Source organism: Anolis carolinensis, chromosome 5 (genome assembly GCF_035594765.1).
Source record: "Anolis carolinensis isolate JA03-04 chromosome 5, rAnoCar3.1.pri, whole genome shotgun sequence".
Lineage (NCBI taxonomy): Eukaryota > Metazoa > Chordata > Lepidosauria > Squamata > Dactyloidae > Anolis > Anolis carolinensis.
In genome coordinates this window covers 198,341,495-198,353,027 of record NC_085845.1, presented here as the reverse complement: position 1 = coordinate 198,353,027, position 11,533 = coordinate 198,341,495, and positions in this window count along the sequence as shown.

The window sequence follows — 11,533 nt, the reverse complement described above, 5'->3', positions numbered from 1 at the left end:
GACACTGAAGGAACTCTGTTTTTATAACTTGGTACTTCTATATCCAGGACATCCCAAACGCTGGCATATAATAGCTTACATCAAAACAGCAACAGATATTCTGCTGAACTTGCAACATTCCCAAACTGCATTAGTTGGTATACTACTGGTAGGCCTCAGAAGGGTTCTTCAGGCTTTTCTTCAACATCCATACCTCTCAAGGACAAATCTAGGAAATTTCTTCACCAACCTTAAAAGTATCTCTAGGCATCAATACATGGTGTCCTGGGTCTATTCCTACTTTACCTGCTTCTCACCACTTTTAATTTATACAAAGTTTTACTTTGAGCTTCAATGAAGTTATCCAAAGTCTGGAGAGATAGGATTTTGGAGAGATAGGATTCAGAATAAAGTACCCACCAAAATGTAACTTATTAATCAACTGCAGATTTTTTTAAAATTTCTCCTTGGTCTAATATAATCCAGGGGACCAAAATATGCTCACATTGTATATTGAGGGGCCCTGAGGACAGCAAAAAATATGGTTGTGTGGTCACAAGTGTCACAAGAAGGACATTTCAACCATCTGTGCTTTATGTTGAAGGTGAAGATGGTGGTCCTCAAGAGTGGCTCATGGACTTCTTGAGGGTTGGCCACTGTCCATTCCTTGTCCCCTTGGCCACAGAAATAGAAATGTTTCTCTTATGGAACATACATCTCTCACAAATCTAGGTAGTTGAGACACTAGCCAAGCCGACTGAAGGAATTGAGAGATGGCGTTCTCCCCAAAGTGACTTTTCTATGTTCTGAATTCTTGGTCATCTCCAAAAGGATAATCAGTATATTCTGAGAGCAAAGAAATCTTTCTTCATTGCTCTCAGTCTTCATGAGCCAAGGCCCATAGCTCCAAAAGTCGACTCCCAACTTTCTCGTCCTACCTCTTCCGTTTTGACACCTAAGGTGAAAGGCACGCGGTGACTGGCTGATCGAGCTAGAGCTAATGCCATCTTTGAAATGCATGGAGCTGCTTCCATTATCTGATAAGAGCAGAGGGATCCCCCCACCCTCCACCCTCCTTTTCAATTCACCGTTATCGAATACCTCCACCTCCCCACTCGCTGGTGCCCTTGACCTGCTTTTCTTTCACGGGCTCTCCAACTCCTCTGCTCTCTGTAGATTAGATTCCCTGCCAGCCTCTCCCCCAAAAGGGCAGCCTGCCAAGAGACTCTTGCAAGCGGCAGCCTTGCTTCTCTCCCCTGGCTATTTGCTGAATAATAAATAGGAGCTAAGTGGTGGCTTTGTGCCAGGTTAGCACGGGCTTAAAGATAGTCCCTTCAGATCTTGGATCGATAACACTTAGCTCCACTTTCAAAGTCAGGCAACCCAAGTGTCTGAGGAGCTCGGGAGATGGGCTTGGAAATTCTGGAAGTTGCAGATCCCAAAGAGAAACTTTTCCAAAGTGGTCAGGGAGCTCCCCTGTCCCTCCAAACGTTTCTGCTTTTGCCAGAATCCTATGGCTGTTCTATACAAGCAGAAGTTTTCCTGCAGAAAATGTTCTTAATGGTTGCTTGATGCAGAAGAGCACCTAGTTTCAGTTGTACACTGGAAGTGGGTGAGCCATTTTTATATAAATGTACACTCATACAGTAGAGCATTCCATTGTAAGGTAAAGGTAAAGGTTTCCCCTGATGTTAAGTCCAGTCGTGACCGACTCTGGGGGTTGGTGCTCATCTCCATTTCTAAGCCGAAGAGCCGGCATTGTCCGTAGACACCTCCAAGGTCATGTGGCCGGCATGACTGCATCGAGCGCCATTACCTTTCTGCCGGAGCGGTACCTATTGATCTACTCACATTGGCATGTTTTCGAACTGCTAGGTTGGCAGGAGCTGGGGCTAACAGCAGGAGCTCATTCCGCTCCCAGGATTTGAACCTGGGACCTTTTGGTCTGCAAGTTCAGCAGCTCAGCACTTTAACACACTGTGTCACCAGGGGCCCCATGTGCCATGTATTCCATTGTACCATGTTCTAATTTACTAAGGATACAGTGTGTTATGACACAACCACCAACTTATACTGTATCCCTTTGTTGAAGGTTCTAAGTGTTGTAGAATATGCTGCTTCGGAGTGTAGTGGAGTCTTCTCCTCTGAAGGTTTCTCAGCAGAGGCTGGATGGCCATCGGTCAGAAGTGCTTTGATTCTATGTTCCTGCATGGCAGAAGAGGGTTGTACTGGGTGGCCTTTGCAATCTCTCCCAACTCTATGATTCTATGTTTGGGGAAGTTCTGGCCCGGGCTGTGGCATAGGCTGTTGAACAGCCAGCTGCAGCCAGCTGCAACAAATCACTCTGACCAAGAGGTCATGAGTTCGAGGCCAGCTCGGAGCCCTGCGTTTGTCTTTATTCTATGTTAAGACATTGAATGTTTGCCTTATATGTGTAATGTGATCCGTCCTGAGTCCCCTTTGGGGTGAGAAGGGTGGAATATAAATACTGTAAATAAATAAATAAAATAGATAAATAGGTGGCAAAGACTCATTGGAAGCAACATCTCTCTCCCATTCTGTGAAAAAGATACAAGTCAGCTGAGAGACTCTGCACTGCCTTCTGGACCATTAAAACTGGAGCCTCACTATTGTTCTGCATGTTTTTCATCCAGTCTTGGTTTTCTTGGTTCCAAACTGATTTGTCAGCCTCTGGACCACTATTATCTAACACAACCCGCTCTCCTCTCCCAGTGAAGCTGGCAGTTATTAGGAGGAGAGATTTATATGTCTGGGACTATGGTAGAGCCTTCTTCTCTGGAAGTTTTTAAAGAGAGGCTGGATTTCTATCTGTTGGGAGGGCTTTGGTTATGTTTTCCTGCATGGCAGAAGGGGGTTGGACTGGACTACCTTGTGGCCTCTTCCAACTCTACAATTTTATAAGATGGCGCTCCATGCTCAATATTTTGATCTCCACAGATCCCAAAAGAATATCTCCCATTAAGAACCCCACCTACCCTGAAGACCAACCATCCCATGCCTCCTATTTTCATTCCTTGTGGTACAGGCATTAATAATTAAATTGAAATTGCATGGGGACTCTCTTTAGGGATACTTCTGGATCTTACCACTCTGTCTGTAGATCGGCTTCATCTGAAGAGTTAATTTCTCTGAAATCCAGGCTTTCCAAACAGAACATCTCCAATTCCCATCAAGCATCCCCATTAATTATTTCTGTCAAAAGTGTCCTGCTTGCCAACACATCATCCAAAGCCCCAGATCGTCAGCTCACCGTGTCCCTGACGTGGTGTGAGGTGGCATCAGGGGAGACAAGACAACGGGAGCTCGGTTTTAACATGCAGCAATGAGCATTGGGATTACAGGGGTTTAAGATGTAACAAAAGGTGAGATCTAACTTGACACTTTGATTGACTTACAATAGCAGTTGTTAGAGATGGATTATCCCACCAAGGGCAAAGAGGGGAATCTATTATTGGAGCAGTCAGCCTTTAGGACAAAGAGAGACTTCGGGGGTGATGGTTTTGATGACAAAAGATTGTAGGATCAAACTGGGAGGAAGAAATGGGTTGCTTGAGGGCAAAAGGCTTTGACCAAATCATCCTGGGATAAAAATTTCATAGGAACTGAATTTATGTTTGGCCCCAAAAAAGGGGAAAAAATATTTGGAACAAGGGAGTTGCAGTTGTTATTGTCATCTAAAATACAGATTTCTTATAATGTCAAGGTTATGTTAACTGTGAAACTTTGTCAATACTGTTATTTTTGTGTGCCTTCAAAGCATTTCTGACTCATGGTGATCCTAAGGCAAACCTATCATAGCTTTTTCTTTGCAATATTTGTGCAGAGAGAGTTTGTCCTTGCCTTCCTCTGTGTCTGAGGGTGCATCTGCACTGCAGAATTAATGCAGTTTGGCACCACTTTAACTACCATGGCTCAATACTATAGAATGACAGGAGCTGTAGCTTTAGAAAATCTTTATCCTTCTCTGTCAAAGAGTGCTGGTGCCTCACCAACCTACAAATCCTATAATTTCATAGCATTGAATTATGGCAGGTAAATGCACCCTAAGAAAGATATGCCTTGCCCATGGTCAACCAGTGGCCTTCTGTGGCATCTATACTTGGCCACAGAAGGCCACTGGTTGACCATGGGCAAGGCATATCTTTCTTAGGGTGCAAGTATGGATTTGAACCCTGTTCCTCTGGGGTCTGGATCTAACATTCAAGCTGTTACACCACACTGGCTCTTTGCACAGTGCATGGTTTTATCATTTTGTACACATTTTCTGGTGGCTTTGGAGAAGACTTGAAGTATGAAAATCTCTGAAAGCAGAATTCTGTTGGTATCACAGATATGTAAGTTCCCTCACACATGCAGTTGTAGTATCTTGAATGGTGCACAATGGGTGCATTCAGTTCATAGTTATCTAAGCAGAGGTCTGCAAATAAACTCAATAGTCATAAGTAGAGTGAAGCCATTGAATCAACCTATGTGTTGACTCACCAACAATTGAATCAACGAGTCTGCCCTAGTTGGGACTAACCAAAGGGACTAACCAACTGTGCATACTGAGATCATGGTTGCATGAGAAGAGCTTACTCAAAGGAGATCAAATTAACTGGGGAGAATAAGAGGTCATAATTATTTATTATAATTCTATTTGTGTCATACATATGCATAAGGTCCCATTGATCTGTTAGCAAAATCCTGCATTAATAACATGTAGCATGACTTTATGCTCGCAGAGTTGAATCTCAGCTGCACTACCTCCCCTTATTGCAATGTACAAGGTGCAGTCACATACAATTAAATAGAGTTCCATAAGTGTAACCATTTCCTACAACACTCAGTTCTGTTGTTAACCCCATCTGGGATAGAGCTAGACTAACAGTAGAGATAATGACTTGATTGGCTTTCCCTCTGTGTTAATCAATTAACAATTGATTCACCTGATCTGCTCCCATTGGGACAAACCTACCAATGTCTTTTTGGTTTCAACTTCTCCTGTGTTTAATTATTTTGGTGAATGGGCTTAAGTTTTGATTTTGAAAACAGGAGAGAATGAGAGGGAGACTTATATATACTTGTATATATAAGTCAACCCCATGGATGAATCAAGGGCAAGTTTGGGAGCCCAAATTATGGATTTTTTATGATTCACAGATAAGACAAGAGTCATTCCACAAAGAAGGGAAGTGGTCAGTGTGTTATGCCATAGCCGTAGGACACCTTTTCACCCAGACACCATGCAAGGATGAGAGAATCCACTTAAGTATATTAAGACAACTATAAAAGACAAGAAAAAGCACAATTAAAAAGTACAATCCAAAAAGACAAAAGACAAATCCAGAAACTCCAAAGTTGGTGAGTATAGGCGACATTCTGTTTCATGAATTGAAGCACAGGAATGCAAAAACTTGGAACTCAACATTGAGGCAATACAAGGAAACAAGGCAAAATCCATACACTTGATCAAAGTTACATCCGGAACTTGAGAACAAAACAGAGCATTATCCAGACCGAATACCATGAAGATCTGAACAGGAATTGCAATCCAGCAACGTGAAACTTAATTAAGAAAATAGGAACAAGACACACAATTCAGAAACTTGAACACTTGAAACAAGGCCATAGAACTTAGGAGATGTATCCACTTGAAATGCAATGTTGTTTGCACACAGAGCTGTACACTTGAAGCCCACCTAAAAGCCTCAATTCCCTCCCATGTCATCACCCCTCGCACACCTGCTTTTTCACTGCTTATCTCAAAGCCACTGGGAAAAACGAGTCTGCCTTTCTTTCACATTCTTGTGGCGCAGCTGTAGCCGCTCTGACCCAGTAACATTCCTCTCTGGAGCAAACTCTGGCAGATTCTCATGGGAACAGATTTCTCTTTCTCTAACATCCTGAGTACTTCCAGAACATTCACTAACACATCTCTCCATGCCACTGCCATCCCCCAAAAACCCCTCTTGAGATCCCACACAATCTACTTCCTCACTCTCTGTAAGCATCAGATTCTTCACAAACCACAACACAGTGCCACCTCACATTGACCTGTGAGGTTTTTGGAGTCAATTTTTTAACTAAAATTTCTAGATTTATACATATGTATATACAATAAGGAACCCCCGGTGGCGCAGTGTGTTAAAGCACTGAGCTGCTGAACTTGCAGACCGAAAGGTTGCAGGTTCGAATCCTGGGAGTGGAATGAGCGCCTGCTGTTAGCTCCAGCTTCTGCCAACCTAGCAGTTCGAAAACATGCAAATGTGAATAGATCAATAGGTACCGCTCCGGCGGGAAGGTAACGGCGCTCCATGCAGTCATGCCAGCCACATGACCTTGGAGATGTCTACGGACAACGCCGGCTCATCAGCTTAGAAATGGAGATGAGCACCAACCCCCAGAGTCAGACATGACTGGACTTAACGTCAGGGGAAACCTTTACCTTTACCTTATATAGAATAAAAGGATAGGTGGGCAGATGGGTGTATGGAGAGAGAGGAGGGAGGGAGAGAGGGAGGGAGAAAGAGAGAGAGAAAGAGACCAACTGAAGTAGGAAGACCTTTAGAGCTCACAGGCTATGGACAGCCAACAATGGTTCCATAAGGAGATGCTGAATCTCCTCTCAATCCATCTTGGAGCAGCAGGCTCAACTCTATATTCTCCTTAAAATATAAATTTGTATGATTTCATGTTCATGTGCCCCAGCACCACTCTAAGATGTATGAAGACTGAAAAATGCAACAAGAGAAGCTAAGCCAAGGGACATATATAAGGGAAGAACACTCTTGAGAGCAACATAGGAGCAAATAAGAGCAAGATTTCCAGCTTTATAATGATGTTTTCAGCCATGCCAAAATGTTTCTTCAGGGGCTTGGAAACAAAAGCCATCCAGAGTCAATAGTGTGCAGCGCAGCCATCGGAGAGAGCGTCTGCTTTGAAAAGTGCAATTAAGCAGTAGACATAGTCACTCTCAGGTTACCATCCGAGACACAAATGCATGACATTAGATTTGTAAATGTGTGACTCATTCCAAGGGATGTGAGCGAAATCAAGAAAGGCCACAAAGGAGAGAAAATCCATCCTTCTCCTGGCAGAGTATAACCCTGACATGTGCAAATGCAGCATTCATAAGAAACGACCAGGAAAGCAACCAGCATTTGGCTGCTTCATGTTGCCCAAAGAAACATTTTGAAGATGCATTGAGACAAATTAACTACCTGATCCTGTGCACATTGGCTCATCACTAAGTCGCATTGTGTTCCATAGAATCTACTCTACTCTCCAGTAATGGTTGTCTTTAGGATTCCAGGAGTTGCTCAGGATGACAAACAGCTCTGTTGGATTTGATACTCTAGATGATCGCTAGAATTCAGCATGGAGTTTCCATCTTCAAAACTGAACTTACATGTGCAGGAAACAAAATAGAGCAAGTTCATGATATCTGCATTAACCTAGAGCAGTGGTGCCCAACCTTTGGTCCTTCAGGTGTTAGGGGCTTCAGCTTCCAGAATTCCTGAGCATTGAAGAAACTGCCCAGGGCTTCTGGGTGGTGGAGTCCCAAACACCTGGGAGATCAAAGGTTGGACAACACTGACCTACAGGTTTATGTGATGTTACTACATCCATTTCACAATTGTGTAATAATTGATACACCATAACTCAATGCACAATATGTACTAATATGCATCAGGGTGCTCTGTAATGCTCATCCAGAGGCTGGATAAGAAAACCTGGAATTCCCAGTGTGCATCAAAAGTGCCCTTGTGTTAAAAACACAAGAGGAAGTACTTATAAATATAAATATAAATATAAATAACTCTCATGGCTCCACTACAGACAAATAAGGGAACAATACAGTAAGGATAAACAGGCGGGTTTTATGAAGAAAGACTCAGAATGGGGGGAAATATTAGAATCGGAAGAAAAAAACAATAGCAAAGATCTACAAAAAACTATTGGAGTAGAACACTGAAACCGAACAAATCAAAGAATGTATGATCCAATGGGCCAAGAATTTAGGAAAAACAATCAAATATGAAGAATGGGAACGGATCTGGAGAAAGAAAATGAAATTTACCTATGCCACTGATTTAAAAGAAAACCAATACAAAATGATATACAGGTGGTATATCACCCCCAAGAAACTAAGTACAGTAGAGTCTCACTTATCCAAGCTAAACAGGCCGGCAGAAGCTTGGATAAGCGAATATCTTGGATAATAAGGAGGGATTAAGGAAAAGCCTATTAAACATCAAATTAGGTTATGATTTTACAAATTAAGCACCAAAACATCATGTTATACAACAAATTTGACCAAAAAAAGTAGTTCAATACACAGTAATGTTATATTGTAATTACTGTATTTACGAATGTAGACCAAAATATCATGATATATTGACTACAAAAATGGCTTGGATTATCCAGAGGCTTGGATAAGCGAGGCTTGGATAAGTGAGACTCTACTGTAACTATAACAAAAACATTCAGGTAAAATGTTGGAAATGCCAAGAACACAAGGGCCATTTCTTCCACATGTGGTGAACCTGCCCCAAACCCAAAAGTTACTGGAAAGAAATCTATAGGGAATGTCAAAGAATTCTAAAAAAAAGAAATTTCAAATGAACCCAGAATTATATTTACTGGGTATAATGGATCTAAAACTAGAAACAGATGAGGAAAGAATATTGACCTATCTGGTAACAGGAGCTAGGATAGTATATGCCAGGTTCTGGAGATTAAAAGAGATACCAATAATAGAACAATGGATTTCAAAAATATGGGAAATTAGAAATATGGACAGGTTGACCTTCTTAATCAAAAAACACCAAGGAAAACCAATAAAAGAAACAGACTGGACACTATTCGAAGAATACATAAGGGAAAGAAAGGGAGAAGACCCCTAAAAACAACCAGGAAGAACACAACTATGAAAAGCAAGACATCTCGACAATGAAGGCTGACGACGAAAGATAATGAGAAAGGTGGTTGAAGATACCGAGACTGTATGTATAAACACAAAGCCTTCCCCAACCCTCACAAATTATCCCACTCCACGGAGCTTCCAAAATCCTCTCCCTTTCCCTCTTCTTTCCTTTTTTTTCTCTTTCTGTCTCTCTTGTTTCCCCATCCTCCCTACCCCCCCCCCCCGATTTTACATTGTAATAAACAACAATAACAATTATTTTTTTAAAAAAAGAAGTGCCCTTGTGCATCAGAGTGACCCAGTAGATACAGAAGAGTCCAAGGCACACCAGAAATGGATGTTGTCTTTGATAGCGTCTATTTCATGATTAGTGAATGCCAAAGAGCTACTTAGGTTATAGGTATTTAACACCCAATGTACTGGGTTTGCTTTTGCCTTTGTTTTCTTTCTTCCATAGTCCTTGGGCCATACCATATTGGGTAATATAGCTTTGAGGCCCCTTTGGGTCCAAAGAACCAGTCCCACAATTCTTGGGCCACAGCTTGGCGAACTCGAAGGTAAAAACAAGAGTCCCCGACAATGTATAAGATTTGTCGTAGCAATGTGAGATGTTGCGGTCAGCGGCTTTGCCCTGACCCCAACTGGCAATCAATTCCTGCTTGCCATCAATCACTTCAATGAGACAAAAGGATGAGCTGCAAATGGAATTCTGGCCATGGGGACGGGATCTATTTAGACCATGGATCAAAGCAAAGTGTTCCATGGGGGGCGATTACAAAGCTTTTCCCTCTCCACCCCCTTTCACCCAAAGGACAAGTGATAATGATGAGATAATTCATGTTCGGATTAATCGGCCATCTTGAAAGACAAGGACAGGACAAAAGAGGCCCGCGTCGGAAAACAAGGGACATCGGTGACATGCTTCTCAAACCTGTAGCAGTGATTTCCTGAAGGTTAACGGCAATCTTCAAATGGATTGGTGGGGACCTTTGGTTAGTCTCACTGACATACACACATTAATTGGCCCCAAACTGACCAAATTCCTGCATCTATTCACTTCCCATCCTTGTTTGATGTCAGGTTAAAGATCTTTATTTTTTTGCTTCTAAATAAAAAATGTATACATTTTATTCTCTCACACAAACTCTCTCTTGTTTTTTGCTCTTTCTAGAGATGTTGATTTCACATAGTTTACTCCTTTTCAACAAAATATTAATTGCACTGTTCTTTCAAATTTTGTACACTTTGTAGACAGCTGAAGTATATGTTTTACGCTGTTTCATAACTCTGAAATACTTTGAATACCCACCAGATTCAAAAGTTCTTATGGTGCAGGAGGTGCAAACAGAATGCTTCCATCAGCATAGTTGAATTCCACAAAAACCTCTACATTAATTATTTAATTGTGTATCACAAACAGCCAGGTATCAGGGTTTTGGATCTAGCAAATGCATCTACAATTTATTTATTTATTATTTACCCTATTTATACCCCACCTTTCTCTACCTCGAAGGGGACTCAAAGTGGCTTACATATGGCAATTATTCAGTGCCTTAAACACATGCAAAACTTTGAGCTGAAAATAAATTGAATTAAAAATAATGCACATTAAACATTTAAAAATGCATTCAATATTAAAATCACACCATCCAAAAATTGTAATCTAAGGCCATTCTGTAGTCATTGCACATATTCCAAGTCTATTCTTGCACTTTGCTATTTTCCGAAAACCTGATCCCAGAGCCAGGTTTTCACTTTCCTTCTGAAGGCTAGGAGTTTAACTGCCATTGTTGCATGCTAGGGAATCCTATGAGTAGTAGTTTTACAAGATCTTTAGCCTTCTCTGGCAGCGTGTGGGTGCCTCACCAAACTACAACTCCCAGGATTCCATAGCATGGAACCATGGTAGTTAAAGTGGTGTCAAACTGCATTTATTCTATAGTGTATCATAGGCACACCCTTAGAAGACATAAAAGTATGGAACGAAGTCTTGGATGCTGGCTATCTCTGTTTCTTCTTTTAAAGCAGTGTTGGGCAGCTGTGGGAGGCTGGTGAACCACATTAGCTATTCTCAGTCTCCTTTGTTGAGAGAAAAAGTGGGGTATAAATAAAGAAAACAACAACAACAACAACAATAAAAATATTTTTTTTATTATGACACAGCAAACAAGATCTTGAGGTCCTGATAGCGGCTGAGTTTTTCCCCATTGACGAAAAACAACAGGAAAAACTTAGCCGCTATCAGGACCTCAAGATTGAACTTCAAAGACTCTGGCAGAAACCAGTACAGGTGGTCCCGGTGGTTATGGGCACACTAGGTGCCGTGCCAAAAGATCTCAGCCGGCATTTGGAAACAATAGACATTGACAAAATTATGATCTGTCAATTGCAAAAAACTACCCTACTGTGATCTGCACACATCATCCGAAAATACATCACACAGTCCTAGACACTTGGGAAGTGTTCGACTTGTGATTTTGTGATATGAAATCCAGCATGTCTATCTTGTTTGCTGTGTCATACAATAAAATAATAATAATAATAATAATAATATAATAATAATAATAATAATAATAATAATAAGCTTCTTCCAAAGATGTTTAAGGGTTGTATTCTGCCTCTGCA